Here is a 20,211-nt window from a genome sequence, read left to right as displayed (position 1 = left end):
GGAAGCCCACATCGCTACCAGTGGGCCCTCCTGCACGACACTGCCGCACCCCGCACAGGCCCTCCGCTGAACACCAGGGAAAAGATGCGTCCTCTGCTAGTGTCGAAGGCTGCACGCGCCCAGCGAATGACAGGGGGTGCAACGAGCAGCAGTGCGTCTCACACACGCGGCGGTGCGCCCGCCAATTCGGCCGTCACTCTGCTGGGACGCCGGGCGCGCCTCCCCGCGCCGTCCTCGAGGAACTGGCGGTTGCGGAAGGAAGCGCTTTCGTCAAATGCGGCCGAAAACTAACATTTTGTGTGTTGGGAGAAAAGCCGAAAGAGAATTCTGCCGTGCTCCTACATTAGATGAGCGCCAACGGCCATACCATGATGAATACCATGATGAATACATGAAGTTAAGCATCCTCGGGCCCGGCTAGTACTTGGATGGGTGACCGCCTGGAAAACCCGGGTGCTGTTGGCTCCCTTCCTTTTTTTTTTTTTGTTATGTCGCCAGCCCAATTTTCAAACTACATTTCTGTTGTGACAAAGATGCTTCCTTAAGCCTTTTAAACTACTGTAATGGTACGAAAATGCAGTAATTAACTCAGTTTGAGGGAGAATGTGCTAACCAAGTTTGCCAAGAAGACTTTGAAAACGACAAAACAGTACGAATCGGCAGGTGATTTCTGAAATACGTCACCGCCTATTGTTGTGTAGGAGTTTAGAGTTCCGAATTTGATTTGTAACCACGAATTTATTCCTTAGTCGTCTCGTCTCGTCTCGTCTCGTCTCGTCCCGCAGACGTTTGTCGTGCTTGCGCTGTCATATGGACCACGACCCGAGCGGCAGCGAGCGGCAGTCGAGCAAAGTCGGGACAAGTCGGGACGGGGACAGGGACAGGGATAGGAATGGTGCGAATGCACTGCAAACTACGCAGACACCTGGTGTGAGGCGAGGCGAGGCGAGGCGAGGCGAGGCGAGGAAGCCCACATCGCTACCAGTGGGCCCTCCTGCACGACACTGCCGCACCCCGCACAGGCCCTCCGCTGAACACCAGGGACAAGATGCGTCCTCTGCTAGTGTCGAAGGCTGCACGCGCCCAGCGAATGACAGGGGGTGCAACGAGCAGCAGTGCGTCTCACACACGCGGCGGTGCGCCCGCCAATTCGGCCGTCACTCTGCTGGGACGCCGGGCGCGCCTCCCCGCGCCGTCCTCGAGGAACTGGCGGTTGCGGAAGGAAGCGCTTTCGTCAAATGCGGCCGAAAACTAACATTTTGTGTGTTGGGAGAAAAGCCGAAAGAGAATTCTGCCGTGCTCCTACATTAGATGAGCGCCAACGGCCATACTATGATGAATACACCGGTTCTCGTCCGATCACCGAAGTTAAGCATCCTCGGGCCCGGCTAGTACTTGGATGGGTGACCGCCTGGAAAACCCGGGTGCTGTTGGCTCCCTTCCTTTTTTTTTTTTTTGTTATGTCGCCAGCCCAATTTCAAACTACATTTCTGTTGTGACAAAGATGCTTCCTTAAGCCTTTTAAACTACTGTAATGGTACGAAAATGCAGTAATTAACTCAGTTTGAGGGAGAATGTGCTAACCAAGTTTGCCAAGAAGACTTTGAAAACGACAAAACAGTACGAATCGGCAGGTGATTTCTGAAATACGTCACCGCCTATTGTTGTGTAGGAGTTTAGAGTTCCGAATTTGATTTGTAACCACGAATTTATTCCTTAGTCGTCTCGTCTCGTCTCGTCTCGTCTCGTCCCGCAGACGTTTGTCGTGCTTGCGCTGTCATATGGACCACGACCCGAGCGGCAGCGAGCGGCAGTCGAGCAAAGTCGGGACAAGTCGGGACGGGGACAGGGACAGGGATAGGAATGGTGCGAATGCACTGCAAACTACGCAGACACCTGGTGTGAGGCGAGGCGAGGCGAGGCGAGGCGAGGCGAGGAAGCCCACATCGCTACCAGTGGGCCCTCCTGCACGACACTGCCGCACCCCGCACAGGCCCTCCGCTGAACACCAGGGACAAGATGCGTCCTCTGCTAGTGTCGAAGGCTGCACGCGCCCAGCGAATGACAGGGGGTGCAACGAGCAGCAGTGCGTCTCACACACGCGGCGGTGCGCCCGCCAATTCGGCCGTCACTCTGCTGGGACGCCGGGCGCGCCTCCCCGCGCCGTCCTCGAGGAACTGGCGGTTGCGGAAGGAAGCGCTTTCGTCAAATGCGGCCGAAAACTAACATTTTGTGTGTTGGGAGAAAAGCCGAACGCGAATTCTGCCGTGCTCCTACATTAGATGAGCGCCAACGGCCATACCATGATGAATACACCGGTTCTCGTCCGATCACCGAAGTTAAGCATCATCGGGCCCGGATAGTACTTGGATGGGTGACCGCCTGGGAAACCCGGGTGCTGTTGGCTCCCTTCCTGTTTTTTTTTTTTGTTATGTCGCCAGCCCAATTTTCAAACTACCTTTCTGTTGTGACAAAGATGCTTCCTTAAGCCTTTTAAACTACTGTAATGGTACGAAAATGCAGTAATTAACTCAGTTTGAGGGAGAATGTGCTAACCAAGTTTGCCAAGAAGACTTTGAAAACGACAAAACAGTACGAATCGGCAGGTGATTTCTGAAATACGTCACCGCCTATTGTTGTGTAGGAGTTTAGAGTTCCGAATTTGATTTGTAACCACGAATTTATTCCTTAGTCGTCTCGTCTCGTCTCGTCTCGTCTCGTCCCGCAGACGTTTGTCGTGCTTGCGCTGTCATATGGACCACGACCCGAGCGGCAGCGAGCGGCAGTCGAGCAAAGTCGGGACAAGTCGGGACGGGGACAGGGACAGGGATAGGAATGGTGCGAATGCACTGCAAACTACGCAGACACCTGGTGTGAGGCGAGGCGAGGCGAGGCGAGGCGAGGCGAGGAAGCCCACATCGCTACCAGTGGGCCCTCCTGCACGACACTGCCGCACCCCGCACAGGCCCTCCGCTGAACACCAGGGAAAAGATGCGTCCTCTGCTAGTGTCGAAGGCTGCACGCGCCCAGCGAATGACAGGGGGTGCAACGAGCAGCAGTGCGTCTCACACACGCGGCGGTGCGCCCGCCAATTCGGCCGTCACTCTGCTGGGACGCCGGGCGCGCCTCCCCGCGCCGTCCTCGAGGAACTGGCGGTTGCGGAAGGAAGCGCTTTCGTCAAATGCGGCCGAAAACTAACATTTTGTGTGTTGGGAGAAAAGCCGAAAGAGAATTCTGCCGTGCTCCTACATTAGATGAGCGCCAACGGCCATACCATGATGAATACCATGATGAATACATGAAGTTAAGCATCCTCGGGCCCGGCTAGTACTTGGATGGGTGACCGCCTGGAAAACCCGGGTGCTGTTGGCTCCCTTCCTTTTTTTTTTTTTGTTATGTTGCCAGCCCAATTTTCAAACTACATTTCTGTTGTGACAAAGATGCTTCCTTAAGCCTTTTAAACTACTGTAATGGTACGAAAATGCAGTAATTAACTCAGTTTGAGGGAGAATGTGCTAACCAAGTTTGCCAAGAAGACTTTGAAAACGACAAAACAGTACGAATCGGCAGGTGATTTCTGAAATACGTCACCGCCTATTGTTGTGTAGGAGTTTAGAGTTCCGAATTTGATTTGTAACCACGAATTTATTCCTTAGTCGTCTCGTCTCGTCTCGTCTCGTCTCGTCCCGCAGACGTTTGTCGTGCTTGCGCTGTCATATGGACCACGACCCGAGCGGCAGCGAGCGGCAGTCGAGCAAAGTCGGGACAAGTCGGGACGGGGACAGGGACAGGGATAGGAATGGTGCGAATGCACTGCAAACTACGCAGACACCTGGTGTGAGGCGAGGCGAGGCGAGGCGAGGCGAGGCGAGGAAGCCCACATCGCTACCAGTGGGCCCTCCTGCACGACACTGCCGCACCCCGCACAGGCCCTCCGCTGAACACCAGGGACAAGATGCGTCCTCTGCTAGTGTCGAAGGCTGCACGCGCCCAGCGAATGACAGGGGGTGCAACGAGCAGCAGTGCGTCTCACACACGCGGCGGTGCGCCCGCCAATTCGGCCGTCACTCTGCTGGGACGCCGGGCGCGCCTCCCCGCGCCGTCCTCGAGGAACTGGCGGTTGCGGAAGGAAGCGCTTTCGTCAAATGCGGCCGAAAACTAACATTTTGTGTGTTGGGAGAAAAGCCGAAAGAGAATTCTGCCGTGCTCCTACATTAGATGAGCGCCAACGGCCATACTATGATGAATACACCGGTTCTCGTCCGATCACCGAAGTTAAGCGTCCTCGGGCCCGGCTAGTACTTGGATGGGTGACCGCCTGGAAAACCCGGGTGCTGTTGGCTCCCTTCCTTTTTTTTTTTTTTGTTATGTCGCCAGCCCAATTTTCAAACTACATTTCTGTTGTGACAAAGATGCTTCCTTAAGCCTTTTAAACTACTGTAATGGTACGAAAATGCAGTAATTAACTCAGTTTGAGGGAGAATGTGCTAACCAAGTTTGCCAAGAAGACTTTGAAAACGACAAAACAGTACGAATCGGCAGGTGATTTCTGAAATACGTCACCGCCTATTGTTGTGTAGGAGTTTAGAGTTCCGAATTTGATTTGTAACCACGAATTTATTCCTTAGTCGTCTCGTCTCGTCTCGTCTCGTCTCGTCCCGCAGACGTTTGTCGTGCTTGCGCTGTCATATGGACCACGACCCGAGCGGCAGCGAGCGGCAGTCGAGCAAAGTCGGGACAAGTCGGGACGGGGACAGGGACAGGGATAGGAATGGTGCGAATGCACTGCAAACTACGCAGACACCTGGTGTGAGGCGAGGCGAGGCGAGGCGAGGCGAGGCGAGGAAGCCCACATCGCTACCAGTGGGCCCTCCTGCACGACACTGCCGCACCCCGCACAGGCCCTCCGCTGAACACCAGGGACAAGATGCGTCCTCTGCTAGTGTCGAAGGCTGCACGCGCCCAGCGAATGACAGGGGGTGCAACGAGCAGCAGTGCGTCTCACACACGCGGCGGTGCGCCCGCCAATTCGGCCGTCACTCTGCTGGGACGCCGGGCGCGCCTCCCCGCGCCGTCCTCGAGGAACTGGCGGTTGCGGAAGGAAGCGCTTTCGTCAAATGCGGCCGAAAACTAACATTTTGTGTGTTGGGAGAAAAGCCGAACGCGAATTCTGCCGTGCTCCTACATTAGATGAGCGCCAACGGCCATACCATGATGAATACACCGGTTCTCGTCCGATCACCGAAGTTAAGCATCATCGGGCCCGGATAGTACTTGGATGGGTGACCGCCTGGGAAACCCGGGTGCTGTTGGCTCCCTTCCTGTTTTTTTTTTTTTGTTATGTCGCCAGCCCAATTTTCAAACTACCTTTCTGTTGTGACAAAGATGCTTCCTTAAGCCTTTTAAACTACTGTAATGGTACGAAAATGCAGTAATTAACTCAGTTTGAGGGAGAATGTGCTAACCAAGTTTGCCAAGAAGACTTTGAAAACGACAAAACAGTACGAATCGGCAGGTGATTTCTGAAATACGTCACCGCCTATTGTTGTGTAGGAGTTTAGAGTTCCGAATTTGATTTGTAACCACGAATTTATTCCTTAGTCGTCTCGTCTCGTCTCGTCTCGTCTCGTCCCGCAGACGTTTGTCGTGCTTGCGCTGTCATATGGACCACGACCCGAGCGGCAGCGAGCGGCAGTCGAGCAAAGTCGGGACAAGTCGGGACGGGGACAGGGACAGGGATAGGAATGGTGCGAATGCACTGCAAACTACGCAGACACCTGGTGTGAGGCGAGGCGAGGCGAGGCGAGGCGAGGCGAGGAAGCCCACATCGCTACCAGTGGGCCCTCCTGCACGACACTGCCGCACCCCGCACAGGCCCTCCGCTGAACACCAGGGACAAGATGCGTCCTCTGCTAGTGTCGAAGGCTGCACGCGCCCAGCGAATGACAGGGGGTGCAACGAGCAGCAGTGCGTCTCACACACGCGGCGGTGCGCCCGCCAATTCGGCCGTCACTCTGCTGGGACGCCGGGCGCGCCTCCCCGCGCCGTCCTCGAGGAACTGGCGGTTGCGGAAGGAAGCGCTTTCGTCAAATGCGGCCGAAAACTAACATTTTGTGTGTTGGGAGAAAAGCCGAAAGAGAATTCTGCCGTGCTCCTACATTAGATGAGCGCCAACGGCCATACCATGATGAATACACCGGTTCTCGTCCGATCACCGAATTTAAGCATCCTCGGGCCCGGCTAGTACTTGGATGGGTGACCGCCTGGAAAACCCGGGTGCTGTTGGCTCCCTTCCTGTTTTTTTTTTGTTATGTCGCCAGCCCAATTTTCAAACTACCTTTCTGTTGTGACAAAGATGCTTCCTTAAGCCTTTTAAACTACTGTAATGGTACGAAAATGCAGTAATTAACTCAGTTTGAGGGAGAATGTGCTAACCAAGTTTGCCAAGAAGACTTTGAAAACGACAAAACAGTACGAATCGGCAGGTGATTTCTGAAATACGTCACCGCCTATTGTTGTGTAGGAGTTTAGAGTTCCGAATTTGATTTGTAACCACGAATTTATTCCTTAGTCGTCTCGTCTCGTCTCGTCTCGTCTCGTCCCGCAGACGTTTGTCGTGCTTGCGCTGTCATATGGACCACGACCCGAGCGGCAGCGAGCGGCAGTCGAGCAAAGTCGGGACAAGTCGGGACGGGGACAGGGACAGGGATAGGAATGGTGCGAATGCACTGCAAACTACGCAGACACCTGGTGTGAGGCGAGGCGAGGCGAGGCGAGGCGAGGCGAGGAAGCCCACATCGCTACCAGTGGGCCCTCCAGCACGACACTGCCACACCCCGCACAGGCCCTCCGCTGAACACCAGGGACAAGATGCGTCCTCCGCTAGTGTCGAAGGCTGCACGCGCCCAGCGAATGACAGGGGGTGCAACGAGCAGCAGTGCGTCTCACACACGCGGCGGTGCGCCCGCCAATTCGGCCGTCACTCTGCTGGGACGCCGGGCGCGCCTCCCCGCGCCGTCCTCGAGGAACTGGCGGTTGCGGAAGGAAGCGCTTTCGTCAAATGCGGCCGAAAACTAACATTTTGTGTGTTGGGAGAAAAGCCGAAAGAGAATTCTGCCGTGCTCCTACATTAGATGAGCGCCAACGGCCATACCATGATGAATACACCGGTTCTCGTCCGATCACCGAAGTTAAGCATCCTCGGGCCCGGCTAGTACTTGGATGGGTGACCGCCTGGAAAACCCGGGTGCTGTTGGCTCCCTTCCTTTTTTTTTTTTTGTTATGTCGCCAGCCCAATTTTCAAACTACATTTCTGTTGTGACAAAGATGCTTCCTTAAGCCTTTTAAACTACTGTAATGGTACGAAAATGCAGTAATTAACTCAGTTTGAGGGAGAATGTGCTAACCAAGTTTGCCAAGAAGACTTTGAAAACGACAAAACAGTACGAATCGGCAGGTGATTTCTGAAATACGTCACCGCCTATTGTTGTGTAGGAGTTTAGAGTTCCGAATTTGATTTGTAACCACGAATTTATTCCTTAGTCGTCTCGTCTCGTCTCGTCTCGTCTCGTCCCGCAGACGTTTGTCGTGCTTGCGCTGTCATATGGACCACGACCCGAGCGGCAGCGAGCGGCAGTCGAGCAAAGTCGGGACAAGTCGGGACGGGGACAGGGACAGGGATAGGAATGGTGCGAATGCACTGCAAACTACGCAGACACCTGGTGTGAGGCGAGGCGAGGCGAGGCGAGGCGAGGCGAGGAAGCCCACATCGCTACCATTGGGCCCTCCTGCACGACACTGCCGCACCCCGCACAGGCCCTCCGCTGAACACCAGGGACAAGATGCGTCCTCTGCTAGTGTCGAAGGCTGCACGCGCCCAGCGAATGACAGGGGGTGCAACGAGCAGCAGTGCGTCTCACACACGCGGCGGTGCGCCCGCCAATTCGGCCGTCACTCTGCTGGGACGCCGGGCGCGCCTCCCCGCGCCGTCCTCGAGGAACTGGCGGTTGCGGAAGGAAGCGCTTTCGTCAAATGCGGCCGAAAACTAACATTTTGTGTGTTGGGAGAAAAGCCGAAAGAGAATTCTGCCGTGCTCCTACATTAGATGAGCGCCAACGGCCATACCATGATGAATACACCGGTTCTCGTCCGATCACCGAATTTAAGCATCCTCGGGCCCGGCTAGTACTTGGATGGGTGACCGCCTGGAAAACCCGGGTGCTGTTGGCTCCCTTCCTGTTTTTTTTTTTGTTATGTCGCCAGCCCAATTTTCAAACTACCTTTCTGTTGTGACAAAGATGCTTCCTTAAGCCTTTTAAACTACTGTAATGGTACGAAAATGCAGTAATTAACTCAGTTTGAGGGAGAATGTGCTAACCAAGTTTGCCAAGAAGACTTTGAAAACGACAAAACAGTACGAATCGGCAGGTGATTTCTGAAATACGTCACCGCCTATTGTTGTGTAGGAGTTTAGAGTTCCGAATTTGATTTGTAACCACGAATTTATTCCTTAGTCGTCTCGTCTCGTCTCGTCTCGTCTCGTCCCGCAGACGTTTGTCGTGCTTGCGCTGTCATATGGACCACGACCCGAGCGGCAGCGAGCGGCAGTCGAGCAAAGTCGGGACAAGTCGGGACGGGGACAGGGACAGGGATAGGAATGGTGCGAATGCACTGCAAACTACGCAGACACCTGGTGTGAGGCGAGGCGAGGCGAGGCGAGGCGAGGCGAGGAAGCCCACATCGCTACCAGTGGGCCCTCCAGCACGACACTGCCACACCCCGCACAGGCCCTCCGCTGAACACCAGGGACAAGATGCGTCCTCCGCTAGTGTCGAAGGCTGCACGCGCCCAGCGAATGACAGGGGGTGCAACGAGCAGCAGTGCGTCTCACACACGCGGCGGTGCGCCCGCCAATTCGGCCGTCACTCTGCTGGGACGCCGGGCGCGCCTCCCCGCGCCGTCCTCGAGGAACTGGCGGTTGCGGAAGGAAGCGCTTTCGTCAAATGCGGCCGAAAACTAAATTTTGTGTGTTGGGAGAAAAGCCGAAAGAGAATTCTGCCGTGCTCCTACATTAGATGAGCGCCAACGGCCATACCATGATGAATACACCGGTTCTCGTCCGATCACCGAAGTTAAGCATCCTCGGGCCCGGCTAGTACTTGGATGGGTGACCGCCTGGAAAACCCGGGTGCTGTTGGCTCCCTTCCTTTTTTTTTTTTGTTATGTCGCCAGCCCAATTTTCAAACTACATTTCTGTTGTGACAAAGATGCTTCCTTAAGCCTTTTAAACTACTGTAATGGTACGAAAATGCAGTAATTAACTCAGTTTGAGGGAGAATGTGCTAACCAAGTTTGCCAAGAAGACTTTGAAAACGACAAAACAGTACGAATCGGCAGGTGATTTCTGAAATACGTCACCGCCTATTGTTGTGTAGGAGTTTAGAGTTCCGAATTTGATTTGTAACCACGAATTTATTCCTTAGTCGTCTCGTCTCGTCTCGTCTCGTCTCGTCCCGCAGACGTTTGTCGTGCTTGCGCTGTCATATGGACCACGACCCGAGCGGCAGCGAGCGGCAGTCGAGCAAAGTCGGGACAAGTCGGGACGGGGACAGGGACAGGGATAGGAATGGTGCGAATGCACTGCAAACTACGCAGACACCTGGTGTGAGGCGAGGCGAGGCGAGGCGAGGCGAGGCGAGGAAGCCCACATCGCTACCAGTGGGCCCTCCTGCACGACACTGCCGCACCCCGCACAGGCCCTCCGCTGAACACCAGGGACAAGATGCGTCCTCTGCTAGTGTCGAAGGCTGCACGCGCCCAGCGAATGACAGGGGGTGCAACGAGCAGCAGTGCGTCTCACACACGCGGCGGTGCGCCCGCCAATTCGGCCGTCACTCTGCTGGGACGCCGGGCGCGCCTCCCCGCGCCGTCCTCGAGGAACTGGCGGTTGCGGAAGGAAGCGCTTTCGTCAAATGCGGCCGAAAACTAACATTTTGTGTGTTGGGAGAAAAGCCGAAAGAGAATTCTGCCGTGCTCCTACATTAGATGAGCGCCAACGGCCATACCATGATGAATACACCGGTTCTCGTCCGATCACCGAAGTTAAGCATCCTCGGGCCCGGCTAGTACTTGGATGGGTGACCGCCTGGAAAACCCGGGTGCTGTTGGCTCCCTTCCTTTTTTTTTTTTTGTTATGTCGCCAGCCCAATTTTCAAACTACATTTCTGTTGTGACAAAGATGCTTCCTTAAGCCTTTTAAACTACTGTAATGGTACGAAAATGCAGTAATTAACTCAGTTTGAGGGAGAATGTGCTAACCAAGTTTGCCAAGAAGACTTTGAAAACGACAAAACAGTACGAATCGGCAGGTGATTTCTGAAATACGTCACCGCCTATTGTTGTGTAGGAGTTTAGAGTTCCGAATTTGATTTGTAACCACGAATTTATTCCTTAGTCGTCTCGTCTCGTCTCGTCTCGTCTCGTCCCGCAGACGTTTGTCGTGCTTGCGCTGTCATATGGACCACGACCCGAGCGGCAGCGAGCGGCAGTCGAGCAAAGTCGGGACAAGTCGGGACGGGGACAGGGACAGGGATAGGAATGGTGCGAATGCACTGCAAACTACGCAGACACCTGGTGTGAGGCGAGGCGAGGCGAGGCGAGGCGAGGCGAGGAAGCCCACATCGCTACCAGTGGGCCCTCCTGCACGACACTGCCGCACCCCGCACAGGCCCTCCGCTGAACACCAGGGACAAGATGCGTCCTCTGCTAGTGTCGAAGGCTGCACGCGCCCAGCGAATGACAGGGGGTGCAACGAGCAGCAGTGCGTCTCACACACGCGGCGGTGCGCCCGCCAATTCGGCCGTCACTCTGCTGGGACGCCGGGCGCGCCTCCCCGCGCCGTCCTCGAGGAACTGGCGGTTGCGGAAGGAAGCGCTTTCGTCAAATGCGGCCGAAAACTAACATTTTGTGTGTTGGGAGAAAAGCCGAACGCGAATTCTGCCGTGCTCCTACATTAGATGAGCGCCAACGGCCATACCATGATGAATACACCGGTTCTCGTCCGATCACCGAAGTTAAGCATCATCGGGCCCGGATAGTACTTGGATGGGTGACCGCCTGGGAAACCCGGGTGCTGTTGGCTCCCTTCCTGTTTTTTTTTTTTTTGTTATGTCGCCAGCCCAATTTTCAAACTACCTTTCTGTTGTGACAAAGATGCTTCCTTAAGCCTTTTAAACTACTGTAATGGTACGAAAATGCAGTAATTAACTCAGTTTGAGGGAGAATGTGCTAACCAAGTTTGCCAAGAAGACTTTGAAAACGACAAAACAGTACGAATCGGCAGGTGATTTCTGAAATACGTCACCGCCTATTGTTGTGTAGGAGTTTAGAGTTCCGAATTTGATTTGTAACCACGAATTTATTCCTTAGTCGTCTCGTCTCGTCTCGTCTCGTCTCGTCCCGCAGACGTTTGTCGTGCTTGCGCTGTCATATGGACCACGACCCGAGCGGCAGCGAGCGGCAGTCGAGCAAAGTCGGGACAAGTCGGGACGGGGACAGGGACAGGGATAGGAATGGTGCGAATGCACTGCAAACTACGCAGACACCTGGTGTGAGGCGAGGCGAGGCGAGGCGAGGCGAGGCGAGGAAGCCCACATCGCTACCAGTGGGCCCTCCTGCACGACACTGCCGCACCCCGCACAGGCCCTCCGCTGAACACCAGGGACAAGATGCGTCCTCTGCTAGTGTCGAAGGCTGCACGCGCCCAGCGAATGACAGGGGGTGCAACGAGCAGCAGTGCGTCTCACACACGCGGCGGTGCGCCCGCCAATTCGGCCGTCACTCTGCTGGGACGCCGGGCGCGCCTCCCCGCGCCGTCCTCGAGGAACTGGCGGTTGCGGAAGGAAGCGCTTTCGTCAAATGCGGCCGAAAACTAACATTTTGTGTGTTGGGAGAAAAGCCGAAAGAGAATTCTGCCGTGCTCCTACATTAGATGAGCGCCAACGGCCATACCATGATGAATACACCGGTTCTCGTCCGATCACCGAAGTTAAGCATCCTCGGGCCCGGCTAGTACTTGGATGGGTGACCGCCTGGAAAACCCGGGTACAGTTGGCTCCCTTCCTTTTTTTTTTTTTGTTATGTCGCCAGCCCAATTTTCAAACTACATTTCTGTTGTGACAAAGATGCTTCCTTAAGCCTTTTAAACTACTGTAATGGTACGAAAATGCAGTAATTAACTCAGTTTGAGGGAGAATGTGCTAACCAAGTTTGCCAAGAAGACTTTGAAAACGACAAAACAGTACGAATCGGCAGGTGATTTCTGAAATACGTCACCGCCTATTGTTGTGTAGGAGTTTAGAGTTCCGAATTTGATTTGTAACCACGAATTTATTCCTTAGTCGTCTCGTCTCGTCTCGTCTCGTCTCGTCCCGCAGACGTTTGTCGTGCTTGCGCTGTCATATGGACCACGACCCGAGCGGCAGCGAGCGGCAGTCGAGCAAAGTCGGGACAAGTCGGGACGGGGACAGGGACAGGGATAGGAATGGTGCGAATGCACTGCAAACTACGCAGACACCTGGTGTGAGGCGAGGCGAGGCGAGGCGAGGCGAGGCGAGGCGAGGAAGCCCACATCGCTACCAGTGGGCCCTCCTGCACGACACTGCCGCACCCCGCACAGGCCCTCCGCTGAACACCAGGGACAAGATGCGTCCTCTGCTAGTGTCGAAGGCTGCACGCGCCCAGCGAATGACAGGGGGTGCAACGAGCAGCAGTGCGTCTCACACACGCGGCGGTGCGCCCGCCAATTCGGCCGTCACTCTGCTGGGACGCCGGGCGCGCCTCCCCGCGCCGTCCTCGAGGAACTGGCGGTTGCGGAAGGAAGCGCTTTCGTCAAATGCGGCCGAAAACTAACATTTTGTGTGTTGGGAGAAAAGCCGAAAGAGAATTCTGCCGTGCTCCTACATTAGATAGGCGCCAACGGCCATACCATAATGAATACACCGGTTCTCGTCCGATCACCGAAGTTAAGCATCCTCGGGCCCGGTTAGTACTTGGATGGGTGACCGCCTGGAAAACCCGGGTGCTGTTGGCTCCCTTCCTGTTCTTTTTTTTGTTATGTCGCCAGCCCAATTTTCAAACTACCTTTCTGTTGTGACAAAGATGCTTCCTTAAGCCTTTTAAACTACTGTAATGGTACGAAAATGCAGTAATTAACTCAGTTTGAGGGAGAATGTGCTAACCAAGTTTGCCAAGAAGACTTTGAAAACGACAAAACAGTACGAATCGGCAGGTGATTTCTGAAATACGTCACCGCCTATTGTTGTGTAGGAGTTTAGAGTTCCGAATTTGATTTGTAACCACGAATTTATTCCTTAGTCGTCTCGTCTCGTCTCGTCTCGTCTCGTCCCGCAGACGTTTGTCGTGCTTGCGCTGTCATATGGACCACGACCCGAGCGGCAGCGAGCGGCAGTCGAGCAAAGTCGGGACAAGTCGGGACGGGGACAGGGACAGGGATAGGAATGGTGCGAATGCACTGCAAACTACGCAGACACCTGGTGTGAGGCGAGGCGAGGCGAGGCGAGGCGAGGCGAGGAAGCCCACATCGCTACCAGTGGGCCCTCCTGCACGACACTGCCGCACCCCGCACAGGCCCTCCGCTGAACACCAGGGACAAGATGCGTCCTCTGCTAGTGTCGAAGGCTGCACGCGCCCAGCGAATGACAGGGGGTGCAACGAGCAGCAGTGCGTCTCACACACGCGGCGGTGCGCCCGCCAATTCGGCCGTCACTCTGCTGGGACGCCGGGCGCGCCTCCCCGCGCCGTCCTCGAGGAACTGGCGGTTGCGGAAGGAAGCGCTTTCGTCAAATGCGGCCGAAAACTAACATTTTGTGTGTTGGGAGAAAAGCCGAAAGAGAATTCTGCCGTGCTCCTACATTAGATGAGCGCCAACGGCCATACCATGATGAATACACCGGTTCTCGTCCGATCACCGAAGTTAAGCATCCTCGGGCCCGGCTAGTACTTGGATGGGTGACCGCCTGGAAAACCCGGGTGCTGTTGGCTCCCTTCCTTTTTTTTTTTTTGTTATGTCGCCAGCCCAATTTTCAAACTACATTTCTGTTGTGACAAAGATGCTTCCTTAAGCCTTTTAAACTACTGTAATGGTACGAAAATGCAGTAATTAACTCAGTTTGAGGGAGAATGTGCTAACCAAGTTTGCCAAGAAGACTTTGAAAACGACAAAACAGTACGAATCGGCAGGTGATTTCTGAAATACGTCACCGCCTATTGTTGTGTAGGAGTTTAGAGTTCCGAATTTGATTTGTAACCACGAATTTATTCCTTAGTCGTCTCGTCTCGTCTCGTCTCGTCTCGTCCCGCAGACGTTTGTCGTGCTTGCGCTGTCATATGGACCACGACCCGAGCGGCAGCGAGCGGCAGTCGAGCAAAGTCGGGACAAGTCGGGACGGGGACAGGGACAGGGATAGGAATGGTGCGAATGCACTGCAAACTACGCAGACACCTGGTGTGAGGCGAGGCGAGGCGAGGCGAGGCGAGGCGAGGAAGCCCACATCGCTACCAGTGGGCCCTCCTGCACGACACTGCCGCACCCCGCACAGGCCCTCCGCTGAACACCAGGGACAAGATGCGTCCTCTGCTAGTGTCGAAGGCTGCACGCGCCCAGCGAATGACAGGGGGTGCAACGAGCAGCAGTGCGTCTCACACACGCGGCGGTGCGCCCGCCAATTCGGCCGTCACTCTGCTGGGACGCCGGGCGCGCCTCCCCGCGCCGTCCTCGAGGAACTGGCGGTTGCGGAAGGAAGCGCTTTCGTCAAATGCGGCCGAAAACTAACATTTTGTGTGTTGGGAGAAAAGCCGAAAGAGAATTCTGCCGTGCTCCTACATTAGATGAGCGCCAACGGCCATACCATGATGAATACACCGGTTCTCGTCCGATCACCGAAGTTAAGCATCCTCGGGCCCGGCTAGTACTTGGATGGGTGACCGCCTGGAAAACCCGGGTGCTGTTGGCTCCCTTCCTTTTTTTTTTTTTTGTTATGTCGCCAGCCCAATTTTCAAACTACATTTCTGTTGTGACAAAGATGCTTCCTTAAGCCTTTTAAACTACTGTAATGGTACGAAAATGCAGTAATTAACTCAGTTTGAGGGAGAATGTGCTAACCAAGTTTGCCAAGAAGACTTTGAAAACGACAAAACAGTACGAATCGGCAGGTGATTTCTGAAATACGTCACCGCCTATTGTTGTGTAGGAGTTTAGAGTTCCGAATTTGATTTGTAACCACGAATTTATTCCTTAGTCGTCTCGTCTCGTCTCGTCTCGTCTCGTCCCGCAGACGTTTGTCGTGCTTGCGCTGTCATATGGACCACGACCCGAGCGGCAGCGAGCGGCAGTCGAGCAAAGTCGGGACAAGTCGGGACGGGGACAGGGACAGGGATAGGAATGGTGCGAATGCACTGCAAACTACGCAGACACCTGGTGTGAGGCGAGGCGAGGCGAGGCGAGGCGAGGCGAGGAAGCCCACATCGCTACCAGTGGGCCCTCCTGCACGACACTGCCGCACCCCGCACAGGCCCTCCGCTGAACACCAGGGACAAGATGCGTCCTCTGCTAGTGTCGAAGGCTGCACGCGCCCAGCGAATGACAGGGGGTGCAACGAGCAGCAGTGCGTCTCACACACGCGGCGGTGCGCCCGCCAATTCGGCCGTCACTCTGCTGGGACGCCGGGCGCGCCTCCCCGCGCCGTCCTCGAGGAACTGGCGGTTGCGGAAGGAAGCGCTTTCGTCAAATGCGGCCGAAAACTAACATTTTGTGTGTTGGGAGAAAAGCCGAAAGAGAATTCTGCCGTGCTCCTACATTAGATAGGCGCCAACGGCCATACCATGATGAATACACCGGTTCTCGTCCGATCACCGAAGTTAAGCAACCTCGGGCCCGGTTAGTACTTGGATGGGTGACCGCCTGGAAAACCCGGGTGCTGTTGGCTCCCTTCCTGTTCTTTTTTTTGTTATGTCGCCAGCCCAATTTTCAAACTACCTTTCTGTTGTGACAAAGATGCTTCCTTAAGCCTTTTAAACTACTGTAATGGTACGAAAATGCAGTAATTAACTCAGTTTGAGGGAGAATGTGCTAACCAAGTTTGCCAAGAAGACTTTGAAAACGACAAAACAGTACGAATCGGCAGGTGATTTCTGAAATACGTCACCGCCTATTGTTGTGTAGGAGTTTAGAGTTCCGAATTTGATTTGTAACCACGAATTTATTCCTTAGTCGTCTCGTCTCGTCTCGTCTCGTCTCGTCCCGCAGACGTTTGTCGTGCTTGCGCTGTCATATGGACCACGACCCGAGCGGCAGCGAGCGGCAGTCGAGCAAAGTCGGGACAAGTCGGGACGGGGACAGGGACAGGGATAGGAATGGTGCGAATGCACTGCAAACTACGCAGACACCTGGTGTGAGGCGAGGCGAGGCGAGGCGAGGCGAGGCGAGGAAGCCCACATCGCTACCAGTGGGCCCTCCTGCACGACACTGCCGCACCCCGCACAGGCCCTCCGCTGAACACCAGGGACAAGATGCGTCCTCTGCTAGTGTCGAAGGCTGCACGCGCCCAGCGAATGACAGGGGGTGCAACGAGCAGCAGTGCGTCTCACACACGCGGCGGTGCGCCCGCCAATTCGGCCGTCACTCTGCTGGGACGCCGGGCGCGCCTCCCCGCGCCGTCCTCGAGGAACTGGCGGTTGCGGAAGGAAGCGCTTTCGTCAAATGCGGCCGAAAACTAACATTTTGTGTGTTGGGAGAAAAGCCGAAAGAGAATTCTGCCGTGCTCCTACATTAGATAGGCGCCAACGGCCATACCATGATGAATACACCGGTTCTCGTCCGATTACCGAAGTTAAGCAACCTCGGGCCCGGTTAGTACTTGGATGGGTGACCGCCTGGAAAACCCGGGTGCTGTTGGCTCCCTTCCTGTTCTTTTTTTTGTTATGTCGCCAGCCCAATTTTCAAACTACCTTTCTGTTGTGACAAAGATGCTTCCTTAAGCCTTTTAAACTACTGTAATGGTACGAAAATGCAGTAATTAACTCAGTTTGAGGGAGAATGTGCTAACCAAGTTTGCCAAGAAGACTTTGAAAACGACAAAACAGTACGAATCGGCAGGTGATTTCTGAAATACGTCACCGCCTATTGTTGTGTAGGAGTTTAGAGTTCCGAATTTGATTTGTAACCACGAATTTATTCCTTAGTCGTCTCGTCTCGTCTCGTCTCGTCTCGTCCCGCAGACGTTTGTCGTGCTTGCGCTGTCATATGGACCACGACCCGAGCGGCAGCGAGCGGCAGTCGAGCAAAGTCGGGACAAGTCGGGACGGGGACAGGGACAGGGATAGGAATGGTGCGAATGCACTGCAAACTACGCAGACACCTGGTGTGAGGCGAGGCGAGGCGAGGCGAGGCGAGGCGAGGAAGCCCACATCGCTACCAGTGGGCCCTCCTGCACGACACTGCCGCACCCCGCACAGGCCCTCCGCTGAACACCAGGGACAAGATGCGTCCTCTGCTAGTGTCGAAGGCTGCACGCGCCCAGCGAATGACAGGGGGTGCAACGAGCAGCAGTGCGTCTCACACACGCGGCGGTGCGCCCGCCAATTCGGCCGTCACTCTGCTGGGACGCCGGGCGCGCCTCCCCGCGCCGTCCTCGAGGAACTGGCGGTTGCGGAAGGAAGCGCTTTCGTCAAATGCGGCCGAAAACTAACATTTTGTGTGTTGGGAGAAAAGCCGAAAGAGAATTCTGCCGTGCTCCTACATTAGATGAGCGCCAACGGCCATACCATGATGAATACACCGGTTCTCGTCCGATCACCGAAGTTAAGCATCCTCGGGCCCGGCTAGTACTTGGATGGGTGACCGCCTGGAAAACCCGGGTGCTGTTGGCTCCCTTCCTTTTTTTTTTTTTGTTATGTCGCCAGCCCAATTTTCAAACTACATTTCTGTTGTGACAAAGATGCTTCCTTAAGCCTTTTAAACTACTGTAATGGTACGAAAATGCAGTAATTAACTCAGTTTGAGGGAGAATGTGCTAACCAAGTTTGCCAAGAAGACTTTGAAAACGACAAAACAGTACGAATCGGCAGGTGATTTCTGAAATACGTCACCGCCTATTGTTGTGTAGGAGTTTAGAGTTCCGAATTTGATTTGTAACCACGAATTTATTCCTTAGTCGTCTCGTCTCGTCTCGTCTCGTCTCGTCCCGCAGACGTTTGTCGTGCTTGCGCTGTCATATGGACCACGACCCGAGCGGCAGCGAGCGGCAGTCGAGCAAAGTCGGGACAAGTCGGGACGGGGACAGGGACAGGGATAGGAATGGTGCGAATGCACTGCAAACTACGCAGACACCTGGTGTGAGGCGAGGCGAGGCGAGGCGAGGCGAGGCGAGGAAGCCCACATCGCTACCAGTGGGCCCTCCTGCACGACACTGCCGCACCCCGCACAGGCCCTCCGCTGAACACCAGGGACAAGATGCGTCCTCTGCTAGTGTCGAAGGCTGCACGCGCCCAGCGAATGACAGGGGGTGCAACGAGCAGCAGTGCGTCTCACACACGCGGCGGTGCGCCCGCCAATTCGGCCGTCACTCTGCTGGGACGCCGGGCGCGCCTCCCCGCGCCGTCCTCGAGGAACTGGCGGTTGCGGAAGGAAGCGCTTTCGTCAAATGCGGCCGAAAACTAACATTTTGTGTGTTGGGAGAAAAGCCGAACGCGAATTCTGCCGTGCTCCTACATTAGATGAGCGCCAACGGCCATACCATGATGAATACACCGGTTCTCGTCCGATCACCGAAGTTAAGCATCATCGGGCCCGGATAGTACTTGGATGGGTGACCGCCTGGGAAACCCGGGTGCTGTTGGCTCCCTTCCTGTTTTTTTTTTTTTGTTATGTCGCCAGCCCAATTTTCAAACTACCTTTCTGTTGTGACAAAGATGCTTCCTTAAGCCTTTTAAACTACTGTAATGGTACGAAAATGCAGTAATTAACTCAGTTTGAGGGAGAATGTGCTAACCAAGTTTGCCAAGAAGACTTTGAAAACGACAAAACAGTACGAATCGGCAGGTGATTTCTGAAATACGTCACCGCCTATTGTTGTGTAGGAGTTTAGAGTTCCGAATTTGATTTGTAACCACGAATTTATTCCTTAGTCGTCTCGTCTCGTCTCGTCTCGTCTCGTCCCGCAGACGTTTGTCGTGCTTGCGCTGTCATATGGACCACGACCCGAGCGGCAGCGAGCGGCAGTCGAGCAAAGTCGGGACAAGTCGGGACGGGGACAGGGACAGGGATAGGAATGGTGCGAATGCACTGCAAACTACGCAGACACCTGGTGTGAGGCGAGGCGAGGCGAGGCGAGGCGAGGCGAGGAAGCCCACATCGCTACCAGTGGGCCCTCCTGCACGACACTGCCGCACCCCGCACAGGCCCTCCGCTGAACACCAGGGACAAGATGCGTCCTCTGCTAGTGTCGAAGGCTGCACGCGCCCAGCGAATGACAGGGGGTGCAACGAGCAGCAGTGCGTCTCACACACGCGGCGGTGCGCCCGCCAATTCGGCCGTCACTCTGCTGGGACGCCGGGCGCGCCTCCCCGCGCCGTCCTCGAGGAACTGGCGGTTGCGGAAGGAAGCGCTTTCGTCAAATGCGGCCGAAAACTAACATTTTGTGTGTTGGGAGAAAAGCCGAAAGAGAATTCTGCCGTGCTCCTACATTAGATAGGCGCCAACGGCCATACCATGATGAATACACCGGTTCTCGTCCGATCACCGAAGTTAAGCATCCTCGGGCCCGGTTAGTACTTGGATGGGTGACCGCCTGGAAAACCCGGGTGCTGTTGGCTCCCTTCCTGTTCTTTTTTTTGTTATGTCGCCAGCCCAATTTTCAAACTACCTTTCTGTTGTGACAAAGATGCTTCCTTAAGCCTTTTAAACTACTGTAATGGTACGAAAATGCAGTAATTAACTCAGTTTGAGGGAGAATGTGCTAACCAAGTTTGCCAAGAAGACTTTGAAAACGACAAAACAGTACGAATCGGCAGGTGATTTCTGAAATACGTCACCGCCTATTGTTGTGTAGGAGTTTAGAGTTCCGAATTTGATTTGTAACCACGAATTTATTCCTTAGTCGTCTCGTCTCGTCTCGTCTCGTCTCGTCCCGCAGA

At 54.8% G+C, this 20,211-nt stretch overlaps 19 non-coding genes and 2 pseudogenes across 19 annotated transcripts; all 21 read left to right on the top strand.

Annotated features, from left to right (window-relative positions):
• The first annotated feature begins 353 nt into the window (after positions 1 to 353).
• LOC126102448 (5S ribosomal RNA) lies at positions 354 to 465 on the top strand (annotated as a pseudogene).
• An 852-nt stretch (positions 466 to 1,317) lies between these two features.
• Positions 1,318 to 1,436, top strand: LOC126102029 (5S ribosomal RNA). Its single transcript, XR_007522727.1, has one exon. It is a non-coding gene; the product is annotated as a 5S ribosomal RNA (ribosomal RNA).
• An 852-nt stretch (positions 1,437 to 2,288) lies between these two features.
• Positions 2,289 to 2,407, top strand: LOC126102762 (5S ribosomal RNA). The gene has a single exon (XR_007523037.1). It is a non-coding gene; the product is annotated as a 5S ribosomal RNA (ribosomal RNA).
• Positions 2,408 to 3,260: 853 nt separating this feature from the next.
• LOC126102447 (5S ribosomal RNA) lies at positions 3,261 to 3,372 on the top strand (annotated as a pseudogene).
• An 852-nt stretch (positions 3,373 to 4,224) lies between these two features.
• Positions 4,225 to 4,343, top strand: LOC126102040 (5S ribosomal RNA). Its single transcript, XR_007522737.1, has one exon. It is a non-coding gene; the product is annotated as a 5S ribosomal RNA (ribosomal RNA).
• Positions 4,344 to 5,196: 853 nt separating this feature from the next.
• On the top strand, positions 5,197 to 5,315 carry LOC126102749 (5S ribosomal RNA). Its single transcript, XR_007523026.1, has one exon. It is a non-coding gene; the product is annotated as a 5S ribosomal RNA (ribosomal RNA).
• Positions 5,316 to 6,169: 854 nt separating this feature from the next.
• On the top strand, positions 6,170 to 6,288 carry LOC126102051 (5S ribosomal RNA). Its single transcript, XR_007522747.1, has one exon. It is a non-coding gene; the product is annotated as a 5S ribosomal RNA (ribosomal RNA).
• An 851-nt stretch (positions 6,289 to 7,139) lies between these two features.
• LOC126101977 (5S ribosomal RNA) lies at positions 7,140 to 7,258 on the top strand. The gene has a single exon (XR_007522679.1). It is a non-coding gene; the product is annotated as a 5S ribosomal RNA (ribosomal RNA).
• An 852-nt stretch (positions 7,259 to 8,110) lies between these two features.
• LOC126102050 (5S ribosomal RNA) lies at positions 8,111 to 8,229 on the top strand. Its single transcript, XR_007522746.1, has one exon. It is a non-coding gene; the product is annotated as a 5S ribosomal RNA (ribosomal RNA).
• Positions 8,230 to 9,080: 851 nt separating this feature from the next.
• Positions 9,081 to 9,199, top strand: LOC126101975 (5S ribosomal RNA). Its single transcript, XR_007522678.1, has one exon. It is a non-coding gene; the product is annotated as a 5S ribosomal RNA (ribosomal RNA).
• An 851-nt stretch (positions 9,200 to 10,050) lies between these two features.
• On the top strand, positions 10,051 to 10,169 carry LOC126101974 (5S ribosomal RNA). Its single transcript, XR_007522677.1, has one exon. It is a non-coding gene; the product is annotated as a 5S ribosomal RNA (ribosomal RNA).
• An 852-nt stretch (positions 10,170 to 11,021) lies between these two features.
• On the top strand, positions 11,022 to 11,140 carry LOC126102737 (5S ribosomal RNA). The gene has a single exon (XR_007523015.1). It is a non-coding gene; the product is annotated as a 5S ribosomal RNA (ribosomal RNA).
• An 855-nt stretch (positions 11,141 to 11,995) lies between these two features.
• Positions 11,996 to 12,114, top strand: LOC126102091 (5S ribosomal RNA). The gene has a single exon (XR_007522782.1). It is a non-coding gene; the product is annotated as a 5S ribosomal RNA (ribosomal RNA).
• An 857-nt stretch (positions 12,115 to 12,971) lies between these two features.
• On the top strand, positions 12,972 to 13,090 carry LOC126102017 (5S ribosomal RNA). The gene has a single exon (XR_007522716.1). It is a non-coding gene; the product is annotated as a 5S ribosomal RNA (ribosomal RNA).
• Positions 13,091 to 13,942: 852 nt separating this feature from the next.
• On the top strand, positions 13,943 to 14,061 carry LOC126101973 (5S ribosomal RNA). The gene has a single exon (XR_007522676.1). It is a non-coding gene; the product is annotated as a 5S ribosomal RNA (ribosomal RNA).
• An 852-nt stretch (positions 14,062 to 14,913) lies between these two features.
• LOC126101971 (5S ribosomal RNA) lies at positions 14,914 to 15,032 on the top strand. The gene has a single exon (XR_007522674.1). It is a non-coding gene; the product is annotated as a 5S ribosomal RNA (ribosomal RNA).
• Positions 15,033 to 15,885: 853 nt separating this feature from the next.
• On the top strand, positions 15,886 to 16,004 carry LOC126102037 (5S ribosomal RNA). The gene has a single exon (XR_007522734.1). It is a non-coding gene; the product is annotated as a 5S ribosomal RNA (ribosomal RNA).
• Positions 16,005 to 16,856: 852 nt separating this feature from the next.
• Positions 16,857 to 16,975, top strand: LOC126102090 (5S ribosomal RNA). The gene has a single exon (XR_007522781.1). It is a non-coding gene; the product is annotated as a 5S ribosomal RNA (ribosomal RNA).
• Positions 16,976 to 17,827: 852 nt separating this feature from the next.
• LOC126101970 (5S ribosomal RNA) lies at positions 17,828 to 17,946 on the top strand. The gene has a single exon (XR_007522673.1). It is a non-coding gene; the product is annotated as a 5S ribosomal RNA (ribosomal RNA).
• An 852-nt stretch (positions 17,947 to 18,798) lies between these two features.
• Positions 18,799 to 18,917, top strand: LOC126102725 (5S ribosomal RNA). Its single transcript, XR_007523004.1, has one exon. It is a non-coding gene; the product is annotated as a 5S ribosomal RNA (ribosomal RNA).
• Positions 18,918 to 19,771: 854 nt separating this feature from the next.
• Positions 19,772 to 19,890, top strand: LOC126101934 (5S ribosomal RNA). Its single transcript, XR_007522639.1, has one exon. It is a non-coding gene; the product is annotated as a 5S ribosomal RNA (ribosomal RNA).
• The last annotated feature ends 321 nt before the right edge of the window (positions 19,891 to 20,211 follow it).

This window comes from Schistocerca cancellata, chromosome 9 (genome assembly GCF_023864275.1).
Source record: "Schistocerca cancellata isolate TAMUIC-IGC-003103 chromosome 9, iqSchCanc2.1, whole genome shotgun sequence".
Taxonomy (NCBI): domain Eukaryota; kingdom Metazoa; phylum Arthropoda; class Insecta; order Orthoptera; family Acrididae; genus Schistocerca; species Schistocerca cancellata.
Note: the sequence above shows the minus strand (reverse complement) of the source record. Positions and strands in the feature narration are given on the sequence as shown.